The sequence below is a fragment of the Pleurodeles waltl genome, chromosome 6, assembly GCF_031143425.1.
Source record: "Pleurodeles waltl isolate 20211129_DDA chromosome 6, aPleWal1.hap1.20221129, whole genome shotgun sequence".
NCBI classification, from domain to species: Eukaryota; Metazoa; Chordata; class Amphibia; order Caudata; family Salamandridae; genus Pleurodeles; species Pleurodeles waltl.
In genome coordinates, this window is record NC_090445.1 from 677,550,687 (window position 1) to 677,568,466 (window position 17,780).

At 45.9% G+C, this 17,780-nt stretch overlaps 1 protein-coding gene across 2 annotated transcripts in view; it reads left to right on the plus strand.

Annotated features, from left to right (window-relative positions):
* Positions 1 to 1,019: 1,019 nt before the first annotated feature.
* The window catches only part of KLHL33 (kelch like family member 33), a 141,444-nt gene continuing 124,683 nt past the window's right edge, over positions 1,020 to 17,780 (plus strand). Inside the window, exon 1 of one of the 2 annotated variants that reach the window (XM_069239100.1) lies at positions 1,020 to 1,099. The gene's annotated coding sequence lies outside the window, so the exon portion shown is untranslated. Of the gene's footprint in view, positions 1,151 to 17,780 lie in introns of both variants that reach the window. The other variant, XM_069239101.1, reaches the window with a different exon arrangement.

Genomic DNA, 17,780 nt, shown 5'->3' on the forward strand with positions numbered 1-17,780 from the left:
CAAAGGCTCCTTTTGGGACTTGGTATCTAAGAGAACATATGATGTCACTATATTGAGGGGGCATACAAGACCAACAGATATGGGCGTTGTTCAACATGGGGTACATTGTCACTACCTTATATTAATCGCCCTGACATACTTATAAGTGTTACCAAGCATGTCACACACACAAAGCAATCCTAATATACATTTGAGGTCTTTCACAAAAGCGAACAATGTTAGTACCAATGAACCAATCACTCTTGACTGGGTACCGTGATTGGTAGAGTTGACTCTGTAGAGCGGATGGTGTGATTCAGAAGAGTCCCCAGCATGACCCTGTCTGTCGCTCAGGGCAGTGGTTTAACGCAAAATGATGGTCCCCTTTCTGCAAAAAGTGACGAGAGACCCCCGATACCTCCATATCGCACAGATATTCATAGGGTTTAAAGTGAGTCGGTACCCCTTAAAGGGATGCAGCCCCCTTTACCGCACGCCCTTGACCTTGTGTGCAAACGGGGACGTTAGTATGGTCCCCTAGTCTCTGTTTCTACGCTCGAATATATGTTGCAATAGTTCTAAACATTTGAAGGTGAAATCATACACCCACAAGTACACGCATGAATGAAGCTGCGCGACTGTCTCCTTGACGTGAAAGCACGATACAGTGCAAGGATAACGCACTGAGCACGTCATGCACTCAGCTACTCTTTAATCACGCAAAGAGACACAGGTCCGTGAAAGGAAATGGTAGGGCAGACAACAACATAAAACGTTTGTATGCATTTGTAACTCTTTCTTGCTGCCTAGAGGCTGCATCCCTGGATTTGTGCGCTGTGTTGTTCCCTGACTCTTGTTGCAAATCAAGTTGTTGTTTATTGGCTTGCAGAAGTTATGAAGGGCACTGTTGCAGCCAGGGTTATACATCTGTAATTTCAGAACATTAAAAGTTCGCATTACTCGGAGCATTCAGGGCCATCGCTAAAATTAACTGCATGCAGGGCGTGGGTGCCAAAATCCTTTGTCAGAGCAGACAGCAATGAATAACGATGACACAGCTGGGTTTTAAGAGAGACAGGACAGACGTTACGTTACAGCAGACACAACGAACCTGCCACAGGTAAGTGGCACACGTGTCAGTGAGTCGCAATCCGGAGGCCACCTGTCGCAGGTGAGTGACATCCAGCAGTTGCAGCTGCAGGCCACTTCTCGCAAGTCACTAGCAAGAAGGTCTGGCGATGGCAAAGCAGCAGATTTAGTGGCCCGATTCACGCAGTTCAAACGTGGCTCTACGAGTTAGACGGGCAGCTCTGTGCGCTGGCTGGCAGATACCACAGGGAAATATGCGAGTTTACAAGTGAAGGGCAAATCTTTGACCACCTCTGCCGAGCGTGTTTACGAATTGTAAGAGGTTCAGACGTAAGACGTCACGCTCGTTCTGATTGTCCTTTGAGTCAGCGGAGCAGCCACGAGAATAAAAGAGAGAGAAAAGAGAGAGAATGATTTAACAGCGCATATGTAACACCAAAGACCACCTGGATGGGCAAAACGAGCAAGAATCAGTAAGTGAATGACAACCCTCCAGTTACAGGCAACATTTCAAAAACAACTCTAGAGCCCTGATTGAATGTCTCACAAGAGGCAGCATCATGCCCTCCTTGTGATGGCCTCAGTCTCATGCTCCCGTGAGAGTTGCTCCCAGACTTCTATATCAAGCTGCAGCTTTGAGTTACAGCTTTATTTACTGCTGCTCTCTCATGTTTTTGCTGTAGTGTGTATTCACCTCAGTCTATTGCTGAATAGTTTTGTGGCCCGAGACTCATGTTTCTCAGTGTGTTGATGTCAGGTTTCGACCTATCAGTGTACTGTTCATAAATTCCTGATCACAAGTGTGCTAGCCCGGCTCCTCTCTATACTAATGTGCCCGTATGGTCCTTAATGTGCTGGTTTCTGGGGCATAATCTATGTCCCCGCAGCCCTCTGCTGTTGTCAGGGTTAGGGGTGGTTTGCTTTGGCCTAGGTAAGTGACAGTATTTTGGACGACTCAGTTTTGACAGTTTTGTTATGCTGCAGCACCTTTTATAGCGTTTTTGATTTTGTATTATCCCAGTGGTCTAAATCACACGTTACAGTCAATTAGACTCAGGCGTCTTTAAGATTCAGGTGGTAATTCTGACTTCGGTGGTCTTTTCCTAAGATCACCGAAGCCACGGGCGCCAGAAGTCTGACTGCCAAATTACAAGTACTGAAGGATTTCCACCACAATTTCAGCAGAAATTCTCCAGTAGTCGTGCTGGCGGTTGGGGGTGCAGAGGTGGTTCCACCGCTGGCCCTGCCCCACCAAAAGGACTCTGCCAGCTGTATTACGACCTGTTATATGGCCTGGCAGTGTCCTGATGGCGACACTCTGCCGGTGGTGAAGCGCTGGGTCGGTCCCGTCCCCTCAGGGAGGAGCACCTTGTCGGACGAGGTAAGTGTCCTCCACAAGGGAAGGGGGGTGTGTGAATGGATGTGTGTGAGTGTGTGTATGAGTGTCATGAATGGGGCAGAAGGAGTGGGAATGTTTGTGCGGGCATGTGTGTCTGTGAGTAAATGTAGCGATGGCGATGCATGTGTGGGTGAATGTGAATGCTGGGTCCGGGTGCGTGTGTGCTTGCATGTAGACAGGGGTGGGGGTTGTGTGTGTATGTATGTTGAGGAAAGGAAGGGGTGGGGGATGGAGTGTGTATGCATTTCAATGGGGGTGAATGTAGTGAATGCGTGTGTGAGTGGGGGTGTTGTGCGCGTACGTGTGTATGGATTTGAAGGTTGCTGCGTGTGCGCGTGAGTGTAAGGGTGTTGTGAGTGAGTGAGTGTCAGGGTGTGCATGTCTGTGGGTGCATGTGGGTGCATGCATGTATGCAGGGGTTAAGTACGGGGTTAGGGGTGGGGAGAAAGTACGTGAATGGTGGGGTCACTACTGGGAGCAGCTGGTGGGGAGGTTACTGGGGATTTGAGGCAGTGAGAATGTTGTAAGGGAAGGGGGAATGGGGGCTTTTGTGTAGATGGGGGGTGGGGAGTCATCTACCGGCGACAGGAATGCAAATTCTTGTTGCCGGTAGCCTTTCCGCCAGGGATTTCGTGGTGTTCTACCGCCACAAAATCTCTGGCAGAAAGGGGACTCATGATACCGCTGGCTGTATTGGGTGGACCGCCAGGTCAGAGATGCTTATCTCAGGCTGGCTGGTCTGACCGCCCAGGCGGTAAGCATGGGAAGGAGGGGGTTTGGCACAGGCCAAACTGCCACACTCATAATGTTGCAGTCTTCACCAACGTCCCGTCGCCGGTTAGATTGCCACAGCAGCCCTGGCGGTCTTCGGACAGCTAAGGTCGGAATGACCACCTCAGTGTCTTACTCATCACTGTTGGTGTCAGACTCGTGCCTCCCAATAATTTGTGTTCAGGCTTCTCAATATGGAAAGCTCAGGTTTTCAGTGTGTTAGCTCAAACTCTTATTATTAAGGGGCCGATTACGAGTCTAGACTCATGTTGGCAGTTGGACTGCTGTTGCTGTGGTGGTCTGACTGCCACATTACGAGGTTGGTGAACAGACCTGCCAATCAACCGCCATTCCCGCCAGGATCCAAGATCCCAACAGGCTTACGGATGTCCTGGTTGTAATCAGCCAAGGCATCACTGAACTCAGCGCCGCCATGTTGATTACAACCTTGCTCTCCGACAGCCTTTTCAGGGAGGTTCCACCCCCATGGAAAGGCTGGCTGAGAACAAGTGCAGGGGTCCTCCTGCCCAGGACCCTTGAAATGTGCACTGTGAAATGCACACTGTCTGCTGGGTGGACAGTGCGCATTTCAAGTGTGCTGGTGCACCCTGCATGTGTCATCATTGCCGCCGGCTCAATTATGAGCTAGGAACAATGCTGTCGCACCTTTCACACTGGGCTGCAAGGTTTCCACCGGTCAGCCCAGTTGGAAAGTTGTAATTGGGCCACTGTGGAGACCACCAGCACCGCAGCAGTCTCCTCGTCGGGAGTTTGGTGGAGGGATGTTTCTGTCCGCCAAACTCCTATTGACCATCTAAATGTTTTGACCTTTCTTAGCAGTAGATGTACTCAGGTACTTGTCAATCCATATGTGAACAGAAAAGTTATGTTCTTTACTTAAATTGTCTCAAGCCTCGACCTTCAGTAGGTCTGTATTACACATCTGGCTCTCACTGGGTTATCCTCAGGCTTATGCCCATTAATGTGCTTCTCTGAAGTGCTCACCAGTGTCATTATGTTAGTTTTAGACACTCCTCGCTCACTAAATGTCTGCCCCTCTATCACTTGCTTTCAGGCTCCAATGTTTCTATGTCCTGTCTTCTTTCTCTCAATGAGTTGGTCCAAGGCTTGAGGATTTCTTAGTGTGTTTTGAACTTAGTCTACAGTTTGTCATTTTTTGAAGCTTTAGCTCAGTTTTCCGTACATCTTAACTCCTTACACGCCATGGACGTAATGGTTACGTCCATGGCTGCACCTGTGTGGCGCCATGGACGTAACCTTTACATCCATATACCGGCCCTCGGGGAAGCGCTAGCACTCCCCTCGAGGGCCGCCACCCTGACCCCCCCAGGTCAGGGCTGGAAGGGGAATCGCTTCTCCTTCCACCCGACCCCCCTGAGCCCCCAGCGACGTCTGATGACCTCAGAGGTCACCTCCCGTCGATTGCGGAAGAGGAATGCTGAGCATTTCTCTTCCGCTCAGGAGGAGGGGGTCAGCAGAGACAGGAAAGGAAAGGAGAGGACTTTCCTTTCCTTTCTTGTCTCTGCAAGCATTTCTGCTGCCCGATCACGATGCGATTGGGCAGCAGAAATGCCCACTAGACACTAGATTGTTTTTTGTTGTTGTTTTTTTTGTCTTTTATGTTTAGGGAGCGACCCCTTCAGCAAGGATCGCTCCCTAGGGGGCTAAATTGTTTTTAGGCCATTTCTGCTCCCCCTGGGGCAGATCGGTCTAATATAATTAGGCCAATCTGCCCCCAAGGGGGGCACAAACCACTAGACATCAGAGATTTTTTTAAATCATATACATACGTATAAGGGGAGCAGCCCCTTGGGTAAGGGCTGCTCCCCAGGGGGGCAAATACTTTTTAGGCCTTTTCTGCCCCCCCTCTAGACACCAGGGATATATATATTTTTATTTACTTTATGTTTTTATGTATGGAAAGCGAACCCCTAGTCAAGGGTCACTCCCCTAGGGGGTAACTTGTATTTAGGCCATTTCTGCCCCCTTGGGGGCAGATCAGCCTACTTGTGGTAGGCCAATCTGCCCCCAAAGGGTGCAGAAATCACTAGACACCAGGGATTGGAGTGTGTGTGTATGTGTGTGTTTTGTTTGGGGGGCTGCCACTTGGGCAAGGGTCGCTCCCCATGGGAGCACATTACTGTTGGCTTTATCTGCCCCCATTGGGGGCAGATCAGCCTATTTGTGGAAGGCCCATCTGCCCCCAAGGGGGGCAAAAAGCCCAACAGAGACCAGGGAAGATTTTTTTTCAAAATAAGAGGGTGGGGGGTTGGCCATACCCCCACCCCAAATAAATGGGCCCAACGTTTTTCTGCCTACCAGTGGGCAGATGGGGCAATTACCACCGATCCACACCCCAGGGGGGCAGAAAGTCTACTAGATGGCAAGGAATTTTAAAAAAAGAAATAGTGGGGTGGTAGCTATCAACCAGTATGGGCCTGGTTATGCCCCCATCCCAACTGAAGGGGGTAACAGTCTTTCAGCTCTCCCCGCACAGTAAAACATTTTAGTCCATGACAAGCAAAAAGACATTTGATTATTTTGGGTTTTGGTTTTACATTTGGGCTATGAGAGCTTTGTAACTCTCAAAATCATCCAACTTTGAATGGTGAGGGCTGCACTTTTTTGAGTTTGGGACGCTGCCATGTAGAAAAATCCACAAGACCCAGACACATCTGAAAACTAAACATCTGGTTGATTCCAGGGTGGTGTGCTTCACATGCACCCCACACCATTTTCTTACCCACAATGCCCTGCAAACCTCCAACTTTACTGAAAATCACACATTTTTCCCACATTTTTATGATAGAACCTTCCAGAATTTGCAGGAATCCACAAAATTCCTAACACCCAACATTGTCCTATTTATACCGATAAAAATTCTGCTGCACTTATCCGCCTAAAAATGATTTTTTTCAAACTACCCTTTTGGACCCGCTTTGGTTCTCCCTCAATTTTGACATGTTTTTGGTTGTTCCCTGTCACAGGCACTTGGTCCACCTACACAAGTGAGCTATCATTTTTATCGGGAGAGTTGGGGGCACGCTGGGTGGAAGGACATTTGTGGCTCCTCTCAGATTCCATAACTTTCTGTCACTGAAATGTGAGGAAAAAGTGTTTTTTGTAGCCAAATTTAGAGGTTTGCAAAGGAGTCTGAGTAACAGAACCTGGTGAGAGCCCCAGAAGTCAAACCATCTTGGATTCCCTTGGTCTCTAGTTTTCAAAAATATACAGGTTTGGTAGGTTTCCCTAGGTGCCGGCTAAGCTAGAGGCCAAAATCCACAGGTAGGCACTTTGCAAAAAACACCTCTGTTTTCTTTGGAAAATTGTGATGTGTCCACGTTGCGTTTTGTGGCATTTCCTGTCGAGGGCACTAGGCTTGCCCACACAAGTGAAGTATCATTTTTATCTAGAGACTTGGAGGAACGCTGGATGGAAGGAAATTTGTGGCTCCTCTCAGATTCCAGAACTTTCTGTCACCGAAATGTGAGGAATCTTTTTTTTTTAGCCAAATTTTGAGGTTTGCAAAGGATTCTGGGTAACAGAACCCGGTGAGAGCCCCACAAGTCACCCCATCTTGTATTCCCCTAGGTGTCTTGTTTTCAAAAGTACATAGGCTTGGTAGGTTTCCCTTGGTGCCGGCTGAGCTAGAGGCCAAAATCCACAGGTAGGCACTTTGCAAAAAACACCTCTGTTTTCTTTGAGAAAATGTGATGTGTCTACTTTGTGTTTTGGGGCATTTCCTGTTGCGGGCACTGGGCCTACCCACACAAGTAAGGTACCATTGTTATCGGGAGACTTGGGGAAACGCTGGGTGGAAGGAAATTTGTGGCTCCTCTCAGATTCCAGAATTTCTGTCACCGAAATATGAGGAAAAAGTGTTTTCTTTGCCAAATTTTGAGGTTTGCAAAGGATTCTGGGTAACAGAACCTGGTGAGAGCCCCACAAGTCACCCCAACTTGGATTCCCCTAGGTCTCTAGTATTCGAAAATGCACAGGTTTGATAGATTTTCTTGTTGCCAGCTGAGCTAGAGGCCAAAATCAACAGGTAGGCACTTTGCAAAAAACACCTCTGTATTCTGTGTAAAAATGTGATGTGGCCCGTTGTGTTTTGGGGCATTTCTTGTTGTGGGCACTAGGCCTACCCATACAAGAGAGGTACCATTTTTATCGGAGACTTGGGGGAACGCTGGGTGGAAGGAAATGTGTGGCTCCTCTCAGATTCCAGAGCTTTCTGTCACCGAAATGTGAGGAAAAAGTGTTTTTGAGCCAAATTTTGAGGTTTGCAAAGGATTCTGGGTAACAGAAACTGGTAAGAGCCCAACAAGTCACCCCATCTTGGATTCCCCTACATCTATAGTTTTCAGAAATGCACAAGTTTGGTAGGGTTCCCTAGGTTCCAGCTGCGCTAGAGGCCAAAATCCACAGGTAGGCACTTTGCAAAAAACAGCTCTGTTTTCTTTGGGAAAATGTGATGTGTCCACGTTTTGTTTTGGGTCATTTCCTGTCGCGGGCACTAGGCCTACCCACACAAGAGAGGTACCATTTTTATTGGGAGCCTTGGGGGAACATAGAATAGCAACACAAGTGTTATTGCCCCTTGTCTTTCTCTACATTTTTCCCTTCCAAATATAAGACAGTGTGTAAAAAAGATGACTATTTGAGAAATGCCCTGTAATTCACATGCCAGTATGGGCACCCCAGAATTCAGAGATGTGCAAATAACCATCGCTGCTCCACACCTTATCTTGTGCCCATTTTGGAAATCCAAATGTTTTCTTGATACCAATTTTTCACTCTTTATATTTCAGCAAATGATTTGCTGTATACCCGGTATAGAATGAAAACCCATTGCAAGGTGCAGCTCATTTATTGGCTCTGGGTACCTAGGGTTCTTGATGGACCTACAAGCCCTATAATCCCCGCAATCAGAAGAGTCCAGCAGACGTAACGGTATATTGCTTTCAAAAATCTGACATTGCAGGACAAAGTTACAGAGTAAAACATAGAGAAAAAATGCTGTTTTTTCCTCAATTTCAATATTTTGTTATTTCAGTTGTTATTTTCTGTAGAAAACCCTTGTAGGATCTACACAAATTACCCATTGCTGAATTCAAAATATTCTCTAGATTTCAGAAATGTTTAGGTTTATGGGATCCAGCATTGGTTTCACACCCATTTCTGTCACTGACTGGAAGGAGGCTTAAAGCACAACAAATCATAAAAATGTAGTGTTAAAAAATTGGGTTTTCTGGTTCAAGTATGCCTGTTCCTAAAAGCTGGTGATTCTAGCACAGTAAACCCTTTGTTGTGCCATTTTCAGGGAAAAAACTACAAGCCTTCTTCTGTAGCTCTTTTTTCCCATTTGTTTGAATTTTCACTGTATTTTGGCTAATTTCTTGGTCTCCTTCAGGGGAACCCACAAAGTTTTGGTACCTATAGAATCCCTAGGATGTTGGAAAAAAGGACTCAAATTTGGTGTGGGTAGCTTATGTGGACAAAAAGTTATGAGGGCCTAAGTGCAAACTGGCCCAAATAGCCAAAAAAAGGCTTGGCACCTGAGGGGGAAAAGGCCTGGCAGCGAAGGGGGTTAAACTGCTCATTTTCTGAGTGAGAGGATTAACTTCCTGCTCAATGATTGTCTTCGACATTTGCCAGTTGCTACGACCTACTCTTTTTGTCCCATGGTCCTACGTGTGCTGTTTGCAGTTTACTGCTCCTCCTTGTATTACCTAAATCAGATATTTTTCATAATGCTGATTTCAGGCCCCTGCACTTCAGTGTGTTCCTATGGTGTGCACCCTAAATATCAAAGATAGAATATCAATGGTACTAAATATTGAAGTCAGAATGTCATTAGTAGGATTACATCCAGTTAAGTAATATTGTTGGTATTTCTATTTTAGTTTCTACAATAATATCGAAGTTTAAAATATTGTAGTTGGAAAGATTGTTGTTTTAATAGCCTTTTTATATGTTTGATGGTATTGTTTGCTTTTTTGTGTTTTTGCTATAGTATAGTTTAAAAAAAAAAAAATTGTGGTGTAATGTTTTATTATGTTTGTAGTTGTTATTTATTTGTAAGTTTTAGTGCATTTGTAACCGCAAAGTGAGTCTATTTGAATTGTTTGTAACTTAGTTATGTCAATACTGAATGTTTGAATAACATTGGGGTGCTGGGAATTACTGTGCTTTACAATTGTTTTGAAAATGCTTTAAAAAAAAAAATATTATTTACTTTAGATTATTAGAATAAAAAAAATACTTTTATTGATGTTTACATTGTGTTGTTTTCTTTCTCGGGTTGCTGAGAGATATACAGGTTGAGGTTGGATGTTCATTTATTATTTTAACAATTTAAAATACATTTTCAAAATAATTTTATTGTTTGTAAATAAGTAAACATGTTTTTATAGGTGGTAAAACTTTTATTTTAATTATTTTTCGTCTGATTAGACATTGAATTGTTTTGTGATTTACACTTTGTAATGAAATATTATAAACAAGAAAATAACTCATACTTTTTTATAAATTACAAAAAATAAAACGTTAAATAAAAATAATTTGAATTTTGTTTAAACATATTTTCAAATAATTTAAATGTTTGTGTATGACTTTTTATTAGTGTAATAATGTAATAATTTATCAAGTAATATATAATGTTGCTAAAAATGAGAAAAAGCAAAAGAAAATGCTCTATTTTAAAGTGATATTGTTTACATGTATTTTTACATATTTTGAACTATTTTATAAATTAAGTAGTGAACGCATACAAAATGAATACACAGTTATACATAATTTATATTTTATTTGAAATAAACTAAACGTATTTTAGGTTATTTATGATATCTAATATTATATTTAACTTAGTTTAATATTATTAGTGAATTTATTCATATATTGTATTTTTTTATTTATTTTGGATTTATTTAGTCAATGGGTTCCTAATGTTTCTTTTAAAATATAAAATTATTTAGGTGGAGTCGAAATAATAAAGTAAAATGGTTTAATGTTAACCGCTTTCTACAATTAGGCTTAGGCTCTAGTGAGAATAGTAGATCTTGATCTCTCAATGTCATACATTTTCCTCAATGAAGCTTAGGTACGAGTGGGAAGAGCAAATGTAAACCCACCAAACGCCTTCCCTAATTTAGCTTAGGTTGAAGTGGTAATAGTAAATGTGAACCCCTCAATGTCAAACACTTTCTCCAATATAAGTTAGGCTGTAGCGGGAATAGAATTCTAAACCCTCAGTGTTGAACATTTTCTCCAGGATAGATTAGGATGGAGTGGAAATAGTAAATCCAAGCCTCTCAATGCCCAGTGCTTTCCTCACTGTAAATTAGGTTGTAGTGGGTATAGTAAATCTAAACCTCTCAAAGTGCAACTCTTTACCACATGAAATTTATATAGGAGTGGGTAATAAATATACACTCCTCAATGACCATCACTTCCCTATACTTATACTGGAGTGGGCATACTAAGGGGGTCATTAGGAGTTTGGCGGACGGAAACATCCGTCCATCAAACTCCCACCAAGGAGAATGCCAAGGTGCTGGCTGTCTCCCCACCGGCCCCTTTACAACTTTCCCACTGGGCTGACCAGCAGAAACGAAGGGCGCCTTCAAGTCCTTAATTTTCGCCAAGCCTAAACAACTTGTCTGTTGTACAGTTTTATTTAAAAATATATTTTGAACATATATCAGGCATGCTCTAAACTAAGCTTCCTTTCCCCTTGTTTGCCAATTCTTATTTCCCCCACACTTTTTAAGTCAATCAACTTCAGACAATATTTATAGCCTTCTATAGCCAACCGGGAAACAAAGGAATCAGAATAAATCAATTTTGTATCTGTTAATAAAATATGTTGACTTTCCATCACTGGCAATTTAAAATAATACGACTCAGCATTTTGGACATTGTGCACGGAAAAATATGCAAACATTTCAGTATACATTTTGGAGCGGCCCACTGGCGGAGTTGGACAGACTAAAAATAGTCTTTGGGGTTCTTGCTCTGTGAATGAAATGATGTCCATAATAATTAGAACATATCTCCATAATTTTCTCTTGATTGATAAACATCCTCGCTTTCAAATACAGTGAAATATTGCAAATCAAACATTATAGACTCAGCTGTTTTTACATCCCAATCATCATAAACAACTCTGGGTGTTATCACATCATTCATGGAAATTATACTTTATCCCAAACAATCCTATCAGGAATTGCTATGGCTGAAATGTTCACTAGGGACAAGTCTCTAGGGACCTTATGGGAAGAAAAATGTGGTTTTAGGACCTCATCCACCAGTTCAACTCTAGAACGTTCAGGAAGGTAATGACCATGTGTCAGTAAAAAGAAGACAATGACAAACCCACTCCAAAGGAGGAAGGCAAGTACAGTTAATAAGAGCCAGAGATAGTTCCATGGAAGAATAAAATAGTTAATTTTGAGCCAAATAATCAGCTTACGTGCTCTTGACAGTGCTGTAGCAGAAGAGGCAGATGAGTCGGTGAAAGTTTCATTAATGTCGGCAAAATATCCAGAAGCAGTTTGTGCAAAATATGGTGCTGTGTTTGGAAGGGGAGAGCTGGCAGAAGTCTCCCCTGGGGGTTCATAGTACACTATATCATCTGTTTGTGTTGAATTTGAGTAGAATCGCTCAACAGTGTTGACATTACTTGTTGCAGAAGAAGTTAATGGTACTAGTGAAAGATCATTTTCCACCCTCCCCACGCTCGAGAGAGGTGCTTAAAACCTGTAGAGGACCATCCTGGTCTGTAGTGAAAGGGATTTGGATACTACCCAGGAGTCCTCTAGGTCTGCTGTACAAGATCTGCCATATGGTGCATCTTGACATTGTCAATAGAGAAAAAGCAATTTTCTTTAGAACCAGGCAGTGATGGTAGAATGACAGTTCAGGTACTTTGTATTCCCAGGACCGAAACCGGTGCACGTGAGGAAGGAACAAATTTATTTTTCACAGTAATCATTTCACACACTAGATCTCCAACTTTAGGAATCCAGCCGGTAGGTGTTATTAGTGCATCCCTTATTCCCAAGGAAGCGGCACTGGCAGATGCTTTGTCGTCACCGAACAGTTGCAAGTCCTGTAAAACAGTGACACGTTCATTTAGGTCAAAAGGTGTATCTGTCGCCTCCGTGCAAGGACCATCAAGATCCGAACAGGCATTCATATGAGGCATGGCCCTCAGGGACCTTAAGGGAAGATTATTACGTACTCACTGGACTCCCTATAGGTGATAAAGCCAACTTTGACCTGTGCCTAATACTCTAGCTGTTGAGGGTTGTTTTAAATCCTGGTTTCTTTGCTCCACAACACAATTTCCCTCAGGATGAAATGGAGATGAATACTACAGCTGGAACCCTAACGAAGCCACAGCATCCCTGAAAGCCGTTGAGGTGAAAGTAGGGCTCTGGACTGAATGGAAAGCCGCAACTGCATTTGTGCCAATAAAAACGTGCAAATCTTTAATAAAAGTTCAAGTGTCAGCCGATCGCTGTGGCCAAACCCATATAAATCTGAAGCATGAGTCAACAGTGACTAAAATGTATTTGCATGCACTATAACGTGTCAGGCGACCACAATGGTCAAAGTACACACTTTGTAAAGGTTTGCTGGAAGTTAGGAGGGATGTCTGTGGTGGGCGTTTGACAGTGGACCCTTTTATTTGCTGGCAGATGTCACAACAAAAGACATACTGCTTGGTCTGTTTGTATAGACCTGGCCATCAGTACCATGCTTATAACAATTATATTGTATCCACCACACCAGCATGGGCAGAAGCAACTCCCTCTTGGTCTACTTTCATCAACTCCGGTCTTTGATCTTGGTTGGGTATCACACGATCACCCACGCTTGGGCTTGTTTTCAGCTGAAGATTTCACAGTCTTTCATCATCCAATTTTGTTCTAAAATGAGTTGCTGCAGCAACAGAAGCTGTAGCTACTGCTGACTTGGCTGCCTTATCAGCCAAGGTATTTCCAGCAACATGTATTCCAACACGCTGATGTCCCAGTGTATGTACAACCTAGACATGCAGTAGCGTTTCCTTCAGATCCTCTACTTTCCCCTACAGGAGTCTGTGATTGATGGTGTTACCTTTTGACTCTTTGAACCCATTTTTGAGCCAGTAATACAGATATTCATTGAAGGACTGGACACAATAGGACAAATCACAGACGATTAATGTTAACTGTTCTGGATACGTGTGTTCCAGTGCCATCACCAGAGCCTTGAGCTCTGCCAATTGTGCAGGACAGTCCCCTAAGTTTTGCATGTAAGTGTGTTGTGAATGGAATTCACCATCCTTCATGTAGCCACTCACAACTGCGCAAGCGGTGGAGTATTGATGTTTTGTGCCTACTGTAGGTTGGGCTGAGCCATCAGTGTACAAGTTTATTCAATATTGTTCAATAGGCAGTGTGTTTGCAGGAACATAGTATTTAAGTTCATATTGCAAAAATTCTTGAGTTTGTAATTTTGGGACAAAAATATAGTCAACATCAGTGGCTTTCAGAGACGTTGCCCATTGAATCCAATGTGGATGTACAGCTTTAGCATTAGGAACGCTGGCTTTGGTGACAGCCTCATAGGCCAGGATCGGACATACGACAATGATGCGTTTCCCCTGGACCAGAGGTCTCTCTTTAATGATAGTCATCTGAACAGCAGTGAAAATTTTCTCTGTGGGAGTAAAGCCTTGTTCTGCTGTGGAGTATGAATGTTATTTGTATGCAATTGGGACGGTCTCACCCTCATTGAACATTACATAGGTGAAACCATTGGCACCAGCAATTACTCTGATGACCAAATGTGTTTTTTTGTCCCATGTGTGTAAGTGTTTAGCTGCAAGAATGTCTTCTTGCAATGCTCTAAGAATGCAAGTGTGTTTGATTGTCCAATAACTTCTTGAAAAGTCAGGATGTATTAAGTCACATAGGTGGTCATTACAACCCTGGCGGACGGTGTTAAAGCTGCGGTAATACCACAAACAGGCCGGCGGACAAAAAAAGGGAATTATGACCCTGGAGGAAACCGCCAACAAAGACAGCCACTTTAACACTCCGCCCGCCACGGCGGTACAGACAAGCAGCGCAGCGGTTACCGCCAACAGACAGGCGGGAGACAATGTACCGCCCACACTATTACAACCCGCCAATCCGCCACCTTTTCCGGGGCGGATTCTCCGTGGATAAAAACACGGCGGAAACAGCTTTTGCTATTGGAAAACGCTCACCTGAACACATCCCACGAGGAACGACGACTCCATGGACCCGGAATTACAAATACTCCCTGCCCTTGTCTTTCTGCTCCTCTACGAACAACAGCTACGTAGGCACAGAAGACACCGGTGAGTACTGCACCTACGACACGGGGGAGGCGAAAGTTAGGGGGACACCCACCAAACACCCCCACCCCACCCTCGCATATCACAACATACACACCAATGCATTCACAAAAATAACAGTAACAACCCACAATCCCCCTGGAAGAATGAAAAGACAATGCGAAATTCAGTCAAACATTATAATGTGCCAATATACATGTCATACAAAAATATACAGATATATATTTGAAAATCAGTCATAATTATATACAATACGAGAAGTAGTGCAGATATGTACATAACAATGTCCGTGCACCAACAGTCCAAAAATGCATGGGCGAGGCCCACAAACGACACCTGACCACAATCGGAGAGAACACTGCCAGGGCATCAGATAGAAATACTACAGGCACCTCAGGGGGAAGGGAAGGGGGGGCACCTCAGCCAGATGAATGCGAAGCCAGATCCACGACGGGGCACCATGCCCATTGATGTATCCTGGGGAGTGCAAAGCCACAGTCTCTCAAGTCTCTACAGTGGGTGGGTTGCCCACTGTGCCATCCTGGGGAGTGCAAAGCTACAGTTTGTCAAGTCTCTACAGTGGGTGGGTTGCCCACTGTGCCATCCTGGGGAGTGCAAAGCCACAGTCTTTCCAGTCTCTACAGTGGGTGGCTTGCCCACTGTGCCATCCTGGGGAGTGCAACGCCACAGTCTCTCAAGTCTTTACAGTGGGTGGCTTCCTCACTGTGCCATCCTGGGGAGTGCAAAGCTACAGTCTCTCAAGTAGATGCAGTTCTCTACTGGTACTGGGTGGGACTGGTGCCCATACTGGATGAGTCTGCCATTGAAAGTTCATGTCCTGTCACTGTCCCAGCTGCACATGGGATAAGGATGCCTGATGTGGCGGCCTTTTCATTCCTACACAGTGCTTGCCCTGTTCAGCTGTCTTCACCATGGCGGTCTTTGCCCTGTTCAGCGGTGCTTTGCCATGGCGGTCTTTGCCCTGTTAAGCGGTGCTTTGCCATGGCAGTCTTTGCCCTGTTCAGCGGTGCTTTGCCATGGCGGTCTTTGCCCTGTTCAGCGGTGCCTTGCCATGGCGGTTCTGGACTGTTCAGCGGTGCTTTGCCATGGCGGTCTTTGCCCTGTTCAGCGGTGCTTTGACATGGGGGTCTTTGCCCTGTTCAGCGGCGCTTTGACATGGTGGTTCTGTACTGTTCAGCGGTGCTTTGCCATGGCGGTCTTTGCCCTGTTCAGCGGTGCTTTGACATGGCGGTCTTTGCCCTGTTCAGCGGTGCTTTGCCATGGCAGTTCTGGACTGTTCAGCGGTGCTTTGCCATGGCGGTCTTTGCCCTGTTCAGCGGTGCTTTGACATGGCGGTCTTTGCCCTGTTCAGCGGTGCTTTGACACGGCGGTTCTGGACTGTTCAGCGGTGCTTTGCCATGGCGGTTCTGGACTGTTCAGCAGTGCTTTGCCGTGGCGGTGTTTGCCCTGTTCAGCGGTGCTTTGACATGGCGGTCTTTGCCTGTATAGCGGTGATTTGACATGGCGGTCTTTGCCCTGTTCAGCAGTGCTTTGACATGGCGGTCTTTGCCCTGTTCAGCGGTGCTTTGACATGGCGGTTCTGGTACGGACAGTGGTGTGTGGCATGATGTTCCCTACACTGGGGATTGGTGTGTGGCATGACGATCTCTACACTGGGCATTGGTGTGTGGCATGACGATCTCTACACTGGGCATTGGTGTGTGGCATGACGTTCCATCATTGCCCAGTGGGGCTGTGGCAGCCGGGGCCCTCCTGGGCTGTGACTCCGGCGGTGGTCTCTGGACCAGTGACGATACTTGGGCCCTCCTGGGCTGTGACTCCGCCAGTGGTCTCTGGACCAGTGACGATACTTATGCCCTCCTGGGCTGTGACTCTGGCGGTGGTCTCTGGAGCAGTGACGATACTTGGGCCCTCCTGGGCTGTCACTCCAGCGGTGGTCTCTGGACCAGTGACGATACTTGGGCCCTCCTGGGCTGTGACTCCGGCGGTGGACTCTGGACCAGTGACGACGGTGCTGGCGGTTGTGTCTGGACCGCCAGAAATGATGGCGCACTTCTCCGCCATGACACTCACAACAGGCTGGCAAGACTTCCTCTGGACCTTCCCCACCTTTGGTGGAGCCACAGCTGACTCTCCATTCCCCTTCAAACCCAGGTCAGTTGTTGTCCCACCAGGAGTCTTAACACAGTCCCGTCGTCCACTCTCCAATTTTAGAGCCTTTACAGGGGGTGGGCTGCAAGTGCCTTGGCTCCGGGTCCTACTGCCTGCCCTAGTGGCCGGTGCACTCCACAATCCCTGAACACATGCACTGGTATTGGAGGCTTTTTGGCTGAGGTGCTACGACGGGACTGATGAATTGGAGGGCGGGGTGGGGGCAAAAAGGTAAATTTTACAGAGGGACAGTTTCTGACGAACACTGGGATGGGTAGCTGGAGGGGGTCTGGGAGTGGAGGAAAAGGAGGTGGTTGTAGGAGGTGTCACTTTAGCTGTTTTGGGTGCAGGTGCAGGTACTGGAGGCTGTCGTGAGGTGGATGGATGTTGGGTGAGTGATTGCCGGCGTTTGTATACTTTGGGAGGGGGCGTCACAGGCACACTGGGAGAGGACACAGGGGACGTGTAAATGGCAGTGGAGGTGGTGAGTGCAGGTGAGCGGCTTGTGGTTCTGGGTGTCCTGGTGCGAGTCCTAGTGCCTGTAGATGTGGTGCATGCAGGTGTGTGTGTAGACGAGACTGGGAGGGAGGAGGGAGAAGAGAAGGAGGGGGACACAGTGGAGACAGTGGATGTTGCTGTGTCTGTGTGTGGGTGAGGCTTGCGTGAGTGCCTGTGGTGTGTGTGGTGCCTATGTTTGCTTGAGCTACTTGTGTGTGTTGACTTGTGTCCATGCTGGTCTGTAGGTGTGCTTGGGATGGGCTGGGGTACAGGGGATTGGGTCTGGGTGGAGGAAGTTGGAGGGGGGAGGCTGGACACAGGGATTGCCGGCGTTTGTATACTTTGGGAGGGGGCGTCACAGGCACACTGGGAGAGGACACAGGGGACGTGTAAATGGCAGTGGAGGTGGTGAGTGCAGGTGAATGGCTTGTGGTGCTGGGTGTCCTGGTGCGATTCCTGGTGCTTGTGGATGTGGTG